Genomic DNA, 15,545 nt, shown 5'->3' with positions numbered 1-15,545 from the left:
GGCCGTGCAGTGTCAGAGACGGGGACCGTGGCCCAAGGGCCTGCAAGCCAGGGGAAGGTGAGCAGCCAGGAGCAGACAGTGGCTGGCCTCTGCAAGGGGACCTTCTGAGTACCTCGATGGCTCTGGAGGTGGGGGCCAGGGCCCATGACCTAGGCAGGGGTATAGGACCTGTGAGGAGCCCCCTACTGTCCCTCTCAGCATGGTCAGAAGGTTGGGGGTGGGCATTAGCACACCGGCTGTAAGAGGTGGTATGCAGGCCGAAGATGTTCCGACAATGTATTTTATTTGGCCTACAAAGTGTTTCTCAAAACATGTTTCATGATGTCCCAACATTTTCGTATAAAAATCCAGATGTGAGGTTTCTCTTGACGAATTGGAGGATCTGGCCTCACTGTGTTAAAGGAGAGTGGTTGTCCTGCCTAGCCACTATAAGTGTTACCGCAGGCCCCACCGCTCTCTGTAGTGTTCCTCGTCACTGTTTGTGTTTCCTGCTTGGATCTCTCCAGACAACTCTGTTAACATAGCCCCCCACTAGTGACAGAGTTGACCTCCATGAACCCTTGGCCATTTGCCCCTGGCTCTCAATCTGGCTGTGGTCCTATGTGCCCTAGAGAGGAGCATGGGGGATGTGAGAGACACCCAAGGTCCTTGGTCTAGCAGACTGGTAGCAATCAGGAATGAGGGTGGTCGCCAGGGAGAGAGGGATTCCCCCATCCTCAGAGCCAGCAAGTTAGAGGGTTTGGGCTGGGAAGCTGGTGTGAGCAGCCACTGTGGGACCCAGGGGGCTGCAGGCAGCTTGGCGCCTGGCTTCTGTTTTGCGGGCAGAGAGAGGCCAGAGCTGATTTGCCCCAGCCACAACACAGACACAGGAAAACTCTTTCCACTCTGGAGAAGACAATACAAAGGGTAAAATGAGGCTCCTGAACTCTCCACAAGCTTCCAGACAGACACCAACAGACATCTGGACATCTGAGCCACTGTAGGAGGAGGCAGGAATGTGGGAAGGGGGCAGGGAGTGAGCACACAATCTGGGAGGAGGAGGGATGGCTCTGGGGTGTCGGGTCACAGCCCAGAGGTGGGGCAGGATGAGGTCAGCTCTGGGCAGGCACAGCTGAGCAATGCAGTGAGCCCCACCCTGGCAGGCCCCCCATGGCCTTGGGCACAGAGCAACAGCTGCCAGGGGGCAATGAGCTTGAGGTGATGGGGTGGAGTGGAGAGGGGGAGAGAAACAGATGTAGAGGGAGACAGACACTGTTAGAGACAGAGACTCCGAGACAAAGACAGCAACAGAGAAAAAAGACAGAGAAAAAGACACAGGGACAGAGATAAAGAGAGACACAGAGAAAAAAACAAAAAGATAGAGAGACACAGACAGAGGAACAGATTGCGAGACAGGAAGGGAAGCAAGCTGGATGGCTGTGATGGGTGCAGCTGGCATCCGGGATCCCTGGGCTCCATCCGGCCTTGGGGCCAGTCGGGTGCCCACCCCGTTCCACTTCCCGGCAGAACTGTCATCCCTGCCCCTCCCCAGCCAGCCTCTGTGGGCTCCTGGCCAGGGCAGGGAGGGTCCTGTGCTGACAATGCGGCAGGTACCGGGTGCTCGAGAACTTGAGTCAGGGCTGCTGCCAGGGGGTCCTGGTGTGCCAGGGAAAGCCCCCGGCCTCCGCCCTCCCGGGAATGTGCTGGGAGAGGACCACTGATGCTGGGTGGGCTGCTTGCTGCAGATGGCCAGTAAGGAGGGCGTGAGGCCAGAGCCTTTCTCTCGGCAACAGGATCCTGCAGGAAGGCCCAGCCGCTTCTGTGAGCTCAGCCCACTGGGAGCAGTCTGTCCCCGAGGACCCACAGACCTGGGCTGTGAGATGTGTCGATGATAAAATCAAAACCATATTTTTCTATGTTGGAAGACGGAGCCGTGATAAATTTGGAAAGTAATACATATCAGGGCTTTGCAGACCACTTCCCGGCATCTCCCAGCAGACCGGCTTCCTGCAGCCAGAGCGGCGCACCCCCAAGGGCGTGCGGCTTGGACTGGCGGCTGCGGCAGTCTGTGAAGGTGAGGCTGTGGTTGGGGACACCGAGTGCATTTGATTAGAGGCTGGGGATGGGGGACTTCCAAGTGGATGGTGGAGGAGCCCATCAACAAGCTGTGTGGAGGGAAAATGCCCCCGAGGGAGCTGTGACCAAAGCCAAACTAGGGTTCTTCCCAGTGTGGTTTTCCAGTTGCCTCCCGATCTGCCTTCGCCAGATGGGATTCAGAGTAAGGTATGCCTCCCCAACAGATCTCAGTTTCCCCAGCTTCTCCAAGATGGCGGTCATTCTTCTCTGGCTCTGGCATTCTTGTGAGAAAGCTCGAAGACTGTGCCCACAGAAAACCTCTGTGTCCGGGGGTTCCTTCACATCATGACTCGGCCTGAGGAACGTGAGGGACCAGACTGAAAAGGATCCAGATAGGCTATAGTCCACCTCTTTTCTGCTGGCCAGAGAGAGACATAGAAACCCCCTCCAGTAGGGGAGATTGGAGTATGTGGGTGCAGAGCCTCTGGGAGGGTGGGGTCTCTGGGCCACCCTATGTTTGCGCACTGAGCCCACCCTGTACTTTTGACCCCAGGCCCTTTGCACAGGGCTATGTCTCTAGTTTGATCTCCTGGTGTTTTTAATTTTTTCCTCTCTCTCTCTAGAACCCTCCCTCTCACAAGTCAGTGGAGACCCCCCTCATGGTGCCCAGTCCCTTGGCGAGTCCTGTCCCGTGTGGCCCCTGCACAGGAGTCCGCTGTATTTGGGACATTGGCTGTGCTGGGCCAAGGACCAGCACAGTGCTGCTCTGAGCACTGTGTCTGCTCAGAGGTGCTGGCCGTGCTCAGGGCTTGAGTCATGCACCAGCCCCCTGGGTAAATCAGGCTCTTTGGGGCTCCTCTCCCCTTCCTCATCTTTGTTTAAAAAAGGATGCTTGCGCATGATGTTTATTTTATCCTTTCCATAACCCCAGCCTTATCTCAAAAGAGACTCCAGGAGACCAGAGAAGGCCGTTTGATGTCAGGATGAGGACACAGACCTGTCCAACCTACAGTACAGTCATGTCGGCCACACTGGATGGGGCAGACCCCACGTCCTCCCTGTGTGGTTCTCGTGGCCCACCATCCAGGCAGATGTGCTCACGGGACAGACTGGGGCCCTCAGAGAGTTCTCAGCTCCTGCTCCTCATGACACAGAAAGGTAAGGAGAAAGAGGCTCATTTGCACAGGCTCTCACTATTTTTCTGCCCCTCTCCGGCTCTCTCCAAGCCCCAAAGGACTCCCTGGTCAGAGAATGGGCATTTCCAGGTTATGACTTCCTAGACATCCCGGTCCATGCAGTTCCACTGCTCTTGTGGAAGTAGAGCCAAGGGTCGTGCCTGGTGATCCTGAGAGGCTTCCCAAGACAGCTCACCCATCCAGGGGAAGAGCTGCCCCCATGTTAGAATGCAAGGAATCTTGCAAAGGGCTGCTCCAAGTTGACCAGCGCTATTGAGTCGAAGCGGCCTTCTCCGGGGATCCTGGAGAAAGGAGGTAGGTGGGACGCATGTCTCTATCTGTTGAAACCAATTACTTTATTTTATTTTAATCTCTCTTTGAAGCCAGTTATTTTAAAGAAAGACTGAGGAGTACTAAGATACTCCTGTGGGAGCAGGTGTGTAGCACCTAGTGTCTGATTTCCCTCCACACTGGTTCATGTAAAAATGCATTTTCCTCTTATGTGCTATGGTGAGTGCTGTGAAGTGTGTAAACCTGGCGATTCACATACCTGTACCCCGGGGGTTAACAATATATTATATGTTTATAAAAAATAAAAAATTAAAAAACTGTAATTTTTTCCTCTGAGTATCAAAGTCATCTGTGTTCATTAGACACACACACAAACACACACACACACAGATAAGTACATAAAGAATATAATAGTTAGAGATTGTACCACTCAGAAGCATTTTCACAAGGATTCTGATGAAGTTCTCCGAGTTCTGGCTACCTCGTAGCAGACCCATGTCGGAGGGATTTTTTTCCAACCACTGCTGATGTCGTATGATCGTTGTGCCATGTGAACGCCGTGGGAACTTCCTTTTGCTTACATATGTGTCTGCATTTCTAATAATTTCTAGTCATAGATTCCTGGAAGGGGAAATCACGGGGCCGAAGGGTATGAGCACATTGAATATTTATTGCCAACTTGTCTTCCAGAAAGTTTGAGTCTCTTTCTTTGCTCTGCAGGAGCGTGACAGTGCCCACCACTGGTCTTTTAAAAAGACTCGGGGCTGGAAACGACCCAAAAGTCAATCTGGTGCCTCAGTCTCCAGTGACTACGTGCCCGTCCAGTCCCCCCTTGAGGAGGCTTCCCCCAGCAGGGTCTCCTCTGCTGACAGGGCAGGGACAGAGAGCTCGCTCCCTTGCTGCAGGGGAGGCTCGGCTTCTGCAGGTCAGTGCTTCTGTGTGCCCTTGGCCATGAGGCCTCCGCCCACGTGTGGCTGAGTGAGGGAGAGGAAGGCAAGCCTGTGTCCATCCCTCCGTCACCAGAGTCAGTTCTGGCAGATCTCGATTCTAACATCCTTTAGTCACCTTGGGGGACTTCTTTAGGAATAAGAACACAAGTGGTTCAGTTGGTTAAGCTTCTGCCTTTGGCTCAGGTCATGATCCTGGGGTCCTGGGATTGAGCTCCTCATGGGTCTCCCTGCTCAGCAGGGAGCCTGCTTCTCCCTCTCCCTCTGCCCCTCCCCCTGTTTGTGCTTTCTCTCGTCTTCTCTCTCTCTGTCAAATAAATAAATAAAATCTTAAAAAAAAATAATAACACAAAAGCATGAATACAAAATTATCAAAGAATCAAAGGGGATTATTTTAAATGAGACAAACATCACAATAAATTATAAATTTTTTAAAAAGCTGATAAATAACATAAGCATCACAAAACTCTTCAAAAACACAATTTTTACCAAATTCTGGACTACTTCTATAATACTTTCCATACATTTTTGGCCAAGTACTCCTTGTTGTCTTCTTATGACAATGATTTTCTCTAGTCATAATAAAAAGATAATTCAGTCTGTCTTCAGGGCATGAGGGACCAAAAACATTAAAATTTTTTTTGGTAGTTTAGACAAATGGCTTTCAACTTCATAACCCATTGAAAATGGCATAAATTATAGTATTAACAGATTTGGGGAACACCTGTGTTTTGCTTCGGTTGTACCTGAGCTGCAAGAATTTAGGGCATTTCCAGTTTTCCACTTGGTTATTAATCTTATATATTCTCTGAATGATAATGGTCACATTAATGTTTGTGTTCTATTGGCACTTAGGAGGTTTCTTGTGTGTTTTCTTTCAGTTTTGGTCAAGTCAGGAGGAAATTTCAATATCTTACCAATCTTACAAACTCACCCTTTTAGTGAAATTATTAAACCCTCCAAGATCCTATTCACTATTTTTTATTAGCAATTTATCTCTTCCTCTTCATAGTAAAATCAAATCATTTAAAAAAAATTAATGTTGTTAACAATCATTTCTATTGATTCTATGACTTATCTTGATAACTTGTTTTCTATTCTTCATTTTTATCTGATTTTTTCTCAGTCTCTTAATTAAAAATTTAAGTAGGACAAAATCATATTTCCAGATGGGTAAACTGTAACTTCATTAGTTTTATTGTAACATTTAAAAACATCTCCCCAAGTAATATGTTAAATCATATATTCCCAAATGAACTCCTCCTTAGCTGGACCCTCAATTGCCTGATGTCCCTTAAGCCAGATCTCCCACCTAGGGGCCCCTAAAAATTGGCGTCTGTCCTAGAAGTGTCATTAACTTGAAGGTAAATTTACCTCTGGTATCAGTCCCGCATTGCCTCACCTCCACCAATGCCCAGTGGAATCTCTATCCAAATGACTTTTGGCCTCTGTACTCCAAAACCTTAACCTGGACACTGGCCAGCCCAGGAGATGGGTGACTGGTTTAGCAGGTGGGACAAGCTCTCCCACATTCATAGTTTAGCTTCACTGGAATACTTGAGAAGATACCCCTGTAACTCATGACAAAATTTCTCTCTCAGGTTGAGGAGTTCCTAGGAATCTATGACTATGTGCAGGTTCAAGGTCCTGGATCTAATTTGCGGGTGTTACCAACTCTTTAAAACAGCATCAGATTTATTTCTGTCCCTAAGAGTCGATATAATTCAGGAGCATCTCCCTACTTGCTCTATGGGATGTTGTCCAATGCATGCATTGCTTAATTAAGGAATTCCATCTTCAAAAAAGAAATCAGTATAATTCAAGAAAATGAGAAAACAAGCCACCGACTAAGGAAAAATATTTACAAAAGGTATACCTGATAAAGGACTTATGTAAAATAGGTAAAATAGTTTAAGACTCTTAAAACTCAGCAATAAGAAAATGAACAACCTGATTAAAAATGGGTAAAAAAATTGTACATAATGTAGAATCCTAACCATATGACTTCACGAAAAAGGCAAAACTGTGAAGACCGTAGAAAGATCAGTGGTTGCCAGCCATCTTCTGGGAGAGAAGAATGAATAAGAAGAATGCAGAAGCTTCTTAGGGCAGTGAAACTACTCTCTATGACACCATATAATGGGAGAGCCATGTCCTTATACATATGTCCAAACCCACAGAATGGACATCACCAAGAGCGAACTCTAATGTCAACTCCAGATAATAATAATGTGTCTACGTAGGTTCATCAACGTAGTGACAACAAGCATCCCTCTCTGGTGGGAGATGTTGATAAATGGGGGGAGGTTTTGGAGAGGGGGCCGGGAGAATATGGAAATACTCTATAGTCAGCTGAATTTTGTTGTGAATCAGAAACACCTCCAAAAAACAGCCTATTAAAAAAAATCAATATATTCAGCGGTGCCTGGGTGGCTCAGTGGGTTAAAGCCTCTGCCTTTGGTTCAGGTCATGATCCCAGGGTCCTGGGATCGAGTCCCATATCGGGCTCTCTGCTCAGCAGGGAGCCTGCTTCCTCCTCTTTCTCTGCCTGCCTCTCTGCCTACTTGTGATCCCTGTCTGTCAAATAAATAAAATCTTTTAAAAAATCAATATATTCAGTATTCTTGTAATTTATTTTAATAACTACTTCCAAGTAACCCATTCAATTGATATTTACTAACCTTACTATATGCTGTATCTGAGCAAGGCCCTGAGACACAGTTGAGAAACAGGCAAGATTGGCTGGTACGTTCATGATGCCATCGTCCTACAGGAAGTTAGTCTCCCAAAAGGACAGATAACAAAAGTATAACCGCAGTAAGTTCTTTGTCCCGTAAGTTAGAGGAGCAACATGTAGGGGAACTCAAGCTAGTCTGAGCAGGTCTCCAGTAGGAAGCGACCTCTGAGCCTGGACGGGCTTTCAGTGAAGGAGTGAGATGATAGGATCTGTGTGTCCAAAATATTATTCTGGCAAGAGCACAGAACGGACTAGATGGAGTCAAGAGTGGAAATGGGCAAGTAGTTAAGAGGCTATCACAGACTCCAGCAGGAAGGCTTGGTGGCCTGTGCGGAGGAAGGAAGACAGGCCTCTTCTCAGTCTGAGGCCAGGGACAGGGTGATGTGGTGTCAGGGAGACTGTGATAGAGGATGCTGGAGGAGAAGCAGACCTGGGAAGGAGGATGAGGTGGTCACTGGGGACCCACGAGTGCTAGAAACCTCTGAGCCACTGAGCGAGATGAGCCCGGGCGGCGTGCGTCCGCAGCCATGCACACAGTCTGGGCTGGAGACATAAATCTGAGCAGATAGATGCTAATTGGAGCCATGTGGCGGATGAAATCATCTAAGGGGAACGTGTGGGCTGAGAAGAGCAGGGAACAGGGCCACGATCACCGCCGCATCTGTGGCCGTGGGGAGACAGAGCCAGGAGAATTCACGGGGATTATTAGCCACATGACAGACCACAAAATCTTGAGGCCAAGATGTGCTCGATGTTCTCCCGGGGACAAGGGCCTCCTCCCTGACAATGTCCGGGTGACTCCTGACCCAGCCCTGCGAGGCAAACGTGCTTTATCAACTGAGGCCTGCAGCACGGAGAAAGGAGAGCCCTGCCGGAGTCCCAGAGACCAAGGCTCAGATTCACAGGGTCATCATTTCACCCCAAGGGCTGTGGAGATACAAAGACACGGTGCATTTATAAGGCACCAAATACTGCGCCTGGCACATGGCTGTGGGGCTTTTGAGAGACTCAAATAACACCCCATCATTCTCCTCCCCTGCTCACATCCAACTGAGCAACGAGACACAGGAGACAAGTTTCAGCAGGATAAGCAAGAGAGGTGTTGGCGGCCCTAGTGATGGAAGGTAGGCCGTAGTTGTGAGGTTCCCTGGGGTTTTGGCCTTCCCCACACCCTCCTGCCACCCTCTCCACCCCGCTGTGGGGCAGCCGTCCGGAAAGAACAAGTGGGCTGGCAGTCAGATTTACCCAGAGCACAGAGAGCAGACCAGGAGGGAATGAATGAGTCTTGAGGGGGTTGCCTTTTGGTGGCTCCCCCCCGCCCCGATCCAAATTACAACTGGGGACAGTGCTGTCACCCACCACCACCAGAGGCAGGGGACAGGACATAGGGAATGAATTTCACTCTGGTGGGGTGTGTCCACGTGGTATCCTAGAGCCTGATGGTAGGGGGTTCATCCTCAGAATAATTGTCACAAGCAATTACAATAAGCAATTGTGGAAACAGATTGCCTCTCCCTCATTTAACAAGTCAAGTCATGGAGGTCTTTATTCATTGGAGAGATGTGGGTTAAAAATTCTGAAATGTGCTGACTTGGCCCATTTACTCTTTCCTTGTTTTTTCTTTGATAGCTTTTTAAAATAAAATTTGTGTTTATCAAAGTCCTACATGTACATAGTTTTAAAAGTCAAATGGTTCTGCAAGGCTCCTAATGAAAACCAGCATCTCTCTTCCCCGCTCCCGATTCTTCCTCCCCAGAGGCCATCACTTTGAATTCTCACTGATTCTTCTGGTGCTTTCCTCCTTACTTTTAAATAACATGCTTGGCCTGCAATTTCTTGATTTTCCAGTCTCAATGTGATTTAATGAATTCCTACCTCGGCGGAGGAGGACGAAGCTCTGGTAAGCTGCCCTCCCCCTCCCCATGCACATGTGTGCTCCTCTCCCCTCAAGCCGGACATGGTACTTAGAGTGTCATTTTTGGCCAAATCAATATTCAGTATTTACATAGTTGTGACGACGTTCCTATTATTCACAGCCTAACCCTGTAGTGCACGTTTCCCGTTTTGTACAATCTTTTGTTTTGCTTGGAATGAGGGACGGCCAAGCTTTTCCTCTGTTTGGTGTCTGATGACTGTCCATTTCCAGACTTCAGGCTGAAGGGGTCTCTCCTTCCACTTTGTGCAGATTCCTGTGCAGAGGCTCAGCTTCCTTGTCTGCTGACACCCCTTTCCTACCCCCACTCCTGCAGCATGTGCACTGGCCGCCCTCTGTGTGGCTGCCCCCGCTGTGGTCTCGGGGGTCTGGGGACCCTCTGACTTCCCTGCGCTGAGTCCCTGGATGCCCATCCAATGGCCTGCCTTGGTTTTCTCCTTTGTTGGGGTGAAGCACCTTCTCCAGCAGCTGTCTGAGAAACGTTTGGTATTAAGTGTTTTGAGAGCGTGTTCGTGCAAAAATTCGCTCTCATCCTCACATTGGATTGGCAGCTTGGCTGGAAATTCTTGCCCCTCAGACTATGAAGTCATTGACCACTGCCTCAGGCTCACAGAGCAGTTGCGAGAAGTCAGATGTGGTCTCACCTCCTTTCTTTGCACCAGGCCACTTTTGCCTCCGAAATCATTCAGAATTTTCTTTTCAGCCTTGGGGTACACTGGTGTGGGTCTATCTTCATAAGGGGGTCCTCAGTGAGTCCTTTCAAACTGGAGGCTCATGATTGTTGTTCATCATCTGCTACATTTTCTTGTATTATTTTCTACCCTCCTTCCCCTCCCCCAAGTATATTTCCTGTTCTCTTTTTTTTAGACCTTCCTGTTTTTCAAATGGACTTCCTGGGCTGATTCTCTAATTTTTCTGGTGTTTTCACTTCTTTCCCATCTTCTTTGTGTTCTGTCTTTTGGAAGGTGCCTCTTAAACTTTCTATTGAAAATTTTTTTATGCAATTCTTTTGGATATCTGCCAATTTAATTTCCCAGAATACTTTTAAAATTCTGAACGATCCTTTTAAAACTTACTTTGTGGTTATGTTTTAAGCAACAAGTTTTCATTTCATGGATGCATGTTAATATCTTATTACCTGGAGACAGCCCTTATAACTTAATATACTATAGTATGCTATATTATATTATGTTATAATTTTTCCCCCTGCTCCATGAGTTGTCTGTTTCCTCTAAGCTCTTTTTTTTTTAGTCTTTGATACTTTTCATCTCTGACTTTATGTGAAGACTAAGACTCTAACACAGGGTAAGTTCTCCGTGACTGGGTGGGGCTTTGTTGGAGAAAGACTGACCTTGACCACTTTACTGGAGGTTGCAAACAACCAGTGTCTGCATATATTCTAGTGGGGTGGCCAATATCCCCAGAAAAGAATCATCCAAAATTTTGCATAGGGATTATAAGCTTGGGTGCCAGTTCTCAGGGTGAGAGAGGGGTAGGATGTAGGTTTCAGCAATTGGTGGGTCAACTTTCTCTTCATTCTCATTGTCAGCCCAGTGCCCTCACTTGCATCTGTGCCCATGGTTCCTGAATCCAGAGCTCCCTGGCTCCCTCTCGCTGGAGAATAGAGTCCTGTCTTCTGCCAGGATGCTGGGGAGGTTTTTTTGTGGGTTTTGTTTGTTTGTTTGTTTGTTTTTACCTGCACAGAGTGGGGCAAGAGACCATGGGTCAAAATATTCTCATACTAATGTTTTTAAGTTTTGTTTTTTGGTTTTAGGGGGGGGGGTTGTGTGTGTGCATGAGTGGGGGAAGGGGCAGAGGGATAGGGAGAGAGAATCTTCAACAGGTTCCACAGCCAGTCCCGAGCCCCACATGGGACTCAGTCTCACACCCTTGAGACCATAACCTGAGCCAAAATCAAGAGTCCGATGCTTAACCAACAGAGCCAGCCAGGCTCCCCTCTCACACTAATTTTTAACCAATCCTCCATTTTTAGTTGTACCTACACTGCTGCTTCCGGAAATCCCTGTCCCCTTTCAGTGGCTCTGGCATCCTTCCTTTGCTTCTTGACTTCCTGGCTCCTGGTCAGACCTCAGGCTGCTCCGAGCCACAACATCACAACAGTGCGTGCAGCTGCCTTCCGGGTTCCAAGAGTTTGTCGCTGTTGCTTCCTCTCCACTTTCTTTGTCCATCGAAGTGGTTGCCTTATTTTCCCTCCTTTACTGTCATTTTAGAGGACTTTCAGGAGGGGATAGAGATAAACATACCAAGACTGCACAAGGTGCTGGAGGCCCGCAGTCTTCCTTTCCTTGGTTCCCATCAGGAGACTTCTCTTATCCTGTCCTGCCCTGCCCTGCTCTTGCCCAGCCCTGGACAAGATGCTCTGTCCCTGCCTCTCCCATGGGTAGGAGGTATGTGATTAGATAATCCTTTCAATGAATCCTGAAATAAGGGTCCAGAATTTGGCCCCTGGGGTTGGCACCTACTGTGTGGTTTTCAACCTTTGGAGTCTCTGAGTCTCTGCCCAAACCAAGCCTGGGGGAGCCCTGCTTAAGCATCTAACATGCATTGCTGCATTTTCCTCCTCATTTTTCCTTTTAAGATTTTATTTATTTATTTGACAGAGAGAGAGAGTACATGAAGGGGGAAGCAGCAGGTGGGAGAGAGGGGGAAGCAGGCTCCCCTCAGAGCAGGGAGCCCGATGTGGGGCTCAATCCCAGGCCCTGGGATCATGATCTGAGCTGAAGGCAGATGCTGTAACCACTGAGCCACCTAGGCTCCCTGCGTTGCCCTTGTCTTAATGGGCCTTCAAATCTCTTACCCATTCTTTTAGTGGATTGGTGTGTGTGTGTGTGTGTGTGTGTGTGTGTGTGTGTGTGTGTGTGTGATTTGTAAGAGCTATTTTTGGTTACTAATTTCTTTGCTTGTTAGAAAATGCCTCACACTGTTGTTGTTGTTTTTTTTTTTTAACATTTTTGTGTGTTTTGATCTACAGAAGTTTTTAATTTTTATGGGATCAATCTGTCAGCTGTTTCCTTTATGGCTTCTGGGTATGGAATCTTCCTTCCTGTGGAAGGGAACCCCCCACCCTCAAGTTATAAAAATAAGCTCTTTTTTTCCCTCTAAAACTTTTATGGTTTGTTTTTTTTTTTCCCCACACATTTCTTCTGTTTCTGTCCAAAGCCTGGAAATCATCTCCGCAGGATGGCCCTTTTTCTGGAGGCCTGGCCATTCCCCACAACCCAGCGACACTCTCTGGCGAGATGAACCCCCGTTCCTGGGACAATGCTGACGCACCTGCTGGTCTGTGGTCACTTATTCGGTGTGTCTTCCCTGCAGAGCTGCGGATATCAGAACAGCCCTGGGCTGCTTCAGAAATAAGACTGGTACCCTGGTTTCCTAAAGCCACTGTCACAAACAAGCACAAACTGGGTGATGCAAACAACAGAACCTTATTCCCTCTTCGTGCAGGAGGCCAGAAGACTAAAACCAAGGTATTGGCAGGTTGTGCTCGCTCTGAAGGGAGGACCCTTCCTCGCCTGTCTCCTCGCTCCTGATGCTGCTGGCAATCTTCAGTTTCCTTGGTTTATAGTGGCATCATCCTCATCTCTGTCTCTGTTGTCACCTGACATTCTGCCCACATGTCTGTGTCTTTTCCTCTTCTTCTAAGGGCACCAGTTCCATCAGATTAAGGACCCCCCCCCCCACCCCACCGCCTCCTTCGCCAGTATGAGGTCACCTGAACTAATTATACCTCTGATGGCCATGTTTCCAAATAAGACCATGTTCTAAAACTCCAGGAAGGACATGAATCTGGGGACACACTCTTTAGCTTGGCAAATCTGATGGGTCTCTCCTTTTGCCTTCAGTTATTGCTGGGATGATGTCTTTGCCTGGACTCTGTTGCTGCTGCCGTGGTGGATCCCTTTAGGCTCTCATCGGCTCCCTTGGAACAGCCAGTGCTCCCTAATTGGTGTCTTTTGATCTATCACAGAAAGTTGCAGCCAAGCAAGAAAAGGCTGAGGACTCTGGAGAGAAGAGATACAGCCTTGCACTGGCAATGTGGAAGGGATGGTTCAGATCTAGCATCCCCGGAAGCCAGCAGACCCTTGTTTCTTACACACTGCAGGATGGGCGTGGCTCCTGACTATAGGGATTGACCCTGAAGTCTCTGCTGGAAACGAGGGGACGTCATTTCCATGGGACCGTGACACTGTTCCTCTGGTCCCTTCCTGAATGGTGAAGTTTGAACTGTGACTTGTCTGCAGAGTAGGACGTACAGCCATCCCTGCTTTGCCAGCAGAGAGGTCTTGGGTATGTGATGCTGTGCATGGACGTATTTGAAATCCAGAGCACATGGGCTGGACAGGTGAGAAGTGGGTCTCGGACAGGCTCCTCTCACACCCTGGGCTCAGTCATATCCTGGGGCAATTGGCAAGGCCCAGCTTCTAAATTGACCCCATAACACTCTGCCATTGCCAATGGGGGTGGGCTTGGCTGGGTTTCCCAGAAAAAGAATAAATTGAAAAGCAATTGTACTGCAGGGGTGGGACGGTGAGGCGTGGGGGCGGTCAGAGCGCTTTGTCCAATTGGTTCCCAAGCACGTGAACTCTGCAGTAAGGCTGCTGGAGGGACAAAATCAAGGTCATGAAGATTGACCCCTGTGTTTTCTTCTAAGGGTTTTATATTTTAGCTCCTACATTGTGGTCTTTGATGCATTTTTGGTGGGAGGAGATGTAATTGGCTTTATTCAACTATTCATGAACTGGGCAGCATCCCCTCTAGCAGGTAGAAGGGAACTCCCTGATGCATTTTGGTTTAAAAACCACAGATATGCTTTACAACAGTGAGATATTTGGCAGGAGTGTGTGGGACAATTTACCCAAAGACACAATTTTTTTTTAACAGATTTATCGACTTCGAAATTTCATTTCCTGTGTGCTCATTTATTTATATGCACCCATTAATATGCACGGCAGTACAGTAGTAATAGCTCTTGTGGCCACACAGGAAATGGTGTGCTAATGTGGGCACATAGTAACTGGAAACATCAAGGACATGTAACAAGGGATTCTGCACTTTTTGAAACCAACCCCCTCTTAAGGATCAAAGGGTGTGGCCGGATTTTGGGCTGACAGCATCAAAAATCAGACAGAGAATACATGAATCAGGAGATGCATTTTCTCTCTAACTTCGGGAAACGCGGGACAAAGAGAGCCTGGACCAGCTTCCACGGGCTGAGGTTTGAGAGTGACCCTCTTGCAGAAGCATGGGACACTTCCAGACTGTGGAGGGCTGCTCGAGATGTCCATGCCGGGCACCTGCATCAGCCCTTCCCCTCCCTCCCCAATTTTTCATGGCACCTGGGAGAAGTGGAGGGGATTCAAGTTCCATTATTTAGGGACTCAGGGCCAAATGAAAATTCATAAGAAACCTCTTGTTTGAAAGCAGAAGGGCCATTAAAGATACCAAAAAAAGAAAGAAAAAGTTTTTTTTTTTTCCTCTTTTTGTCCGCAGTTTGTTTTGTCTGTTTTGAATATTTGCTCCTTCAGGTGCATGGATACCCAAGACCTGAGTGTAGACCCCACATATCAGGCTCCCCCCCACCACCGTCAGCCACCAGCTGGACTGATACACTGTGTCCCATCCGGGGGAGGGGTGCAGAGCCAGGCATTTTCCTTCTCCACGGGCCTGCAGCTGTAACCCCCAGTTCAGGGGAGACCCCCGGGGTGTCAGGACACAGGTAGCACCTGGATCTGAGTAAGAGAGTCTTGCCTGCCCTACCCAGTCACTCCTGGAACATGCCATGGTGCAGCCCACCTAGAGTGGGGACAGCGATCACTGCGTCCTGTCCCAAGACGTGTGAGGCACACATATCTGACCTTGACCCTCCCCATACCCATGCTCAGGCCTCCATGGGTGTAGACGGTGGCAGTTGGCCCTGGGTGGTTCAAGATGCCGGGGACCCTGGAGGTGGGAAAGCAATGAGAGGTAGGACCCGAACCACCGAGCCCCAGGACGCACTGCATTGTGACACGGGACTTTGTGTGGTTCAAAGATAAGATTATGAAGAATTTCCAGAGGGTGACCAGCAGGGGCAGAGTGTTAAATTCCCAGTATAGGGCCCTTCTGAGGCTGGGGTCCTGTGGGACTGCATGGGTCACCCACCAGTAAAACCACTTCCGGTGTCCCTGACAATAGAGAGACAGGGCTGAGGGGCCAGCCCAGAGGTTACCAGGGGAGCTGTGGGGAGACCCTGTACCCCTGACAGTGAGGAGGAAGGTCACTCCTGGATGCTCCTGGGGTCGCTCATGTCTGGGGGCTGCAAGGACACTGGTCAACTCCACAGACCATGGTGTCCAGGAAGCAACCCAGGTCCCAGAAGGAGATAGGATCAGGAGTAACACTGC

General features: G+C 48.7%; 1 long non-coding RNA gene across 2 annotated transcripts; it reads left to right on the top strand.

Annotated features, from left to right (window-relative positions):
• The first annotated feature begins 1,102 nt into the window (after positions 1 to 1,102).
• On the top strand, positions 1,103 to 14,062 carry LOC309860418. Of its 2 annotated transcripts, XR_014309355.1 has the most exons (5): positions 1,103 to 2,053; positions 2,987 to 3,213; positions 4,242 to 4,446; positions 12,319 to 12,629; positions 13,005 to 14,062. It is a non-coding gene; the product is annotated as an uncharacterized lncRNA (long non-coding RNA). The 2 variants fall into 2 exon arrangements; XR_014309356.1 differs by having other exon boundaries at positions 12,319 to 14,062.
• Positions 14,063 to 15,545: the final 1,483 nt, after the last annotated feature.

The sequence above is a fragment of the Mustela nivalis genome (genome assembly GCF_964662115.1).
Source record: "Mustela nivalis genome assembly, chromosome: 2".
NCBI lineage: Eukaryota > Metazoa > Chordata > Mammalia > Carnivora > Mustelidae > Mustela > Mustela nivalis.
This window is presented reverse-complemented; position numbering and strand designations above follow the sequence as displayed.